Raw genomic sequence first — 3,230 nt, 5'->3', positions numbered from 1 at the left:
GAAGTGGCTTGGGAGCAGTTTCTGCAATGATCGCATGGAGCACCTTTTTGTAAATAGGACGATCGATTCTAAATCGGGCTGCTTTCCATCTTTTTTTTTTTTTTTTTTTAACAATCAGTCCTTTTTCTGTTGTGTCAGTGTGAAGCTTATTTTGACGGGAGGCGGGGGCTTGTGAGTTGATATTACCCTAGCGAAACCCAAATGATTCATTACATGCGCGTCTGAATCACGAGGATGAACCTGATGGCAAATGGCCCCGCTCTGTCACAGTGGCTTTGTCTGGACTGTGGTGTTTGTAAGCGAAGTGGTTCAATGGAATGCAAACTAGAAATGATCATTTAAATGCTGTCGGCCTGGTTTGTCCATAAGAAGTGGTTCTTGTACAAAGGGAAGTGTTCTTTGGGCCTGAGAAGGAAATAAACAACATTTAAAAGTTCCAAAAAAAAGAAAAGAAAAAAGGAATCCAACAGGTCAAGCTGTTTGTGGTTTCCTTCCATTCCAGGTTCTTCTGTTAGTAATGAAAGATTTGGAGGCTTTTAATGAGCGTGAAGTCACCAGTTATACCACTTGTTTCCAGGAGGGAAGGGGGACTTCTCTTGGGTAGGGTGTAGAAGGTCTTGGCCAATGCTCTTGCTACAACAATTAGAAAAAAAAACCCTATGGATTTATACATTTACAAAGAAAACCCCTATTTTTATAGGCACCAGAGTGCTAGGATAGAGGTGAGATGACACAATTAGGACTAAATAAACTGAACTCCCCAGGAGAGAAACTTTCCAGGGTTACCTGGCGGTTGTTAGCTGTCCTCCACCCTCTGTGGTCATTCCCCAGTTCTGGATATCAGGTGAGGAAACAAAGACCCCTGCCTAGGAGGAGAGTTGCACCAAACACTTGGCCAGTGTCCCCAGGAAGACATTTTTACTTTTGAGGCTGCGTTGTGTGGGAGGATAGAGCGCTAATTTGAAAACCTCCAAAGGTCAAAACTGAGACTCTCAGAATCTTTCAGAACCAAGAAGAGAAAGGCCCTGCCAGGATCTCAGTTAAAGCCTAGGACGTTCATACCATAGCAATAAAGGAACAACAGAATATAATGAAGCTTACTAATCCTAGTCCATTTCCCTCTTAACACCTTATTGGATTGAAATGATTAGTCCTTCACAGTAGAGGAGAGAGAAATGCTCCCTGATGGAAGATAAAACCACCGAGGGTCAGTATAGTTTTTTAAATTTTTTTTGTCTAGTATACAATTCGAAAATTACAAGACATGCAAATAGGCAAGACAGCATGACTGATAATTAAGGAAAACAACATGTAACACAAGAAGACCCATAGATGACCAGTTACTGGAATTAGCAGCCAAGGAGTTAAAATATGCATGATTCATATGTGCAAAATAGAGGAGAAATGAATACGAGTGATAAAAGGATGGATAATTGCATCAAATAGTTGAAATCTATAAGAAATCAAATAGATATCCTAAAGTGGGAAAATACAGGGAGGGACAAAAGTACGTTTACAATTGTGAGTATGCAAAAACAGTTCATTCTTATATTCATATTTATTAAATTATTTTCTGTATGAACAACTGTAAACCTACTTTTTTCCAGGCCTGTACAATATTTGAAATTAAGAATATATTGAGCTTAATAGTTGACTGGAAATAGCCATACATAAGATTAGTGAACTGGAAGGCAAGTCAATAGCATTCAAATTCTGATTTATAATGATGGATATGGGAGACCCATGAGGAATATGACAAAAGGTCTGATATACACATAACTTAATTCCCAGGCTGAATGGAGGAAGAAGAGATTTTCAAAATGATAATGGCTGATAATTTCATCAAACCGAATCCTGAGATTCAAGAAACCCGGGGAATCCCCAGCAATGGCAACACAAAGAAAGCCGTGCGTGGGTATGTCATAGTAGAACTGCTGAAGACCAAAGTAAAAAGTTAAATCTTGAAAACAACTAGAGAAGAAAGACATTACTGTTAAAAGAGCCACACCTCTATACCCTTGCAAGGAAAGCTTGAAATTCGAGCTATTCCGAGGGGAAGTAGTATCATAAAGGAAGTAGCATCATATAGTAGTATCACTATAGACAGCGAGGCTCCTGGATGCTGTGTCGCGGGGTCTCACAACAGCAAGCAGTGCTGAGGGCTGGAGCCCAGGGCTGTTGGCTGCAGGTACAAGAGCTGCTCTGAACTGTGTGACGTTCACTCGGCCCCTCCCGGCTCTTTGTGAGACACTGGGTACATGAGACTATGGGCAGGAGGCCGGTTCTTGCTGATGGCGTCTCAGGACCGCCGGGCTAGGGTGTGAGATAGCGCGCCAGGAAGGCATTTAGTTCTGAGGTGGTAACGTCCCTCGCTGTGCTCCTGCCGGCACCTGCCGTCCCAGGAGCTGTACCTGGAGAGACTTCCACATCTCAAGCACCTTCTGCTGTCCATCAGCTGGCTGTGTGGGAAAAGGATCCAATAGACAAAAACTAAAGGAAAAATCTAGCTACCTAAGAATTAACAAGTGAACTGAGGGATAATGCATTTTTTATGTTCAATAATAAAACAAAGCCCCATTCCAGGTTAAAAAAAAAAAAAGAGAGAGAGAAATGTGTGGCCCTAGCTGGCTTGACTCAGTGGATAGAGCGTAGGCCTGCAGACTGAAGGGTCCTGGGTTCGATTCCGGTCAAGGGCACATGCCTGGGTTGCGGGCTCAATCCCATTAGGGGGTGTGCAGGAGACAGCTAGCCAATGATTCTCTCTCTTCATTGATGTTTCTATTTCTCTCCCTCTTCCTTCCTCTCTGAAATCAATAAAAATATATTAAAAAAAATGTATGAGTACTCCACCATGGGATCTGGTTGTGTACATGATTATTTTAACCGAGAGCACAATTTAAAATGTGATAAATTCATCTTTTAGATGATGCAGATAATATGGGGACATTTTGGGGAGAGAGATTTTCAAACGAGTGTGTTTTACTCCGCCTGCCTTTTCAATAACCATGACCCACAGTGCAGAGCGTCTGGCTGCTTTCCCACGGCGCCTCTGACTCACTCCTCTCAGCCCAGGCAGGTGGGCGATGGGACTCCATGCGACACAGGAGGAGCAGGGGTCGGGCTGAGAGAATGTCCTGGTATTATGTATCAAGGGCACACTCTGCTTTCTCATTTTTATTCTTAGTGTATTATCTTTTTATTTTGGTTTCTGTATTTTTATCTAGGTGTAG

This window comes from Myotis nattereri (assembly GCF_964212035.1).
Source record: "Myotis nattereri genome assembly, chromosome: 3".
NCBI lineage: Eukaryota > Metazoa > Chordata > Mammalia > Chiroptera > Vespertilionidae > Myotis > Myotis nattereri.
This window is presented reverse-complemented; position numbering follows the sequence as displayed.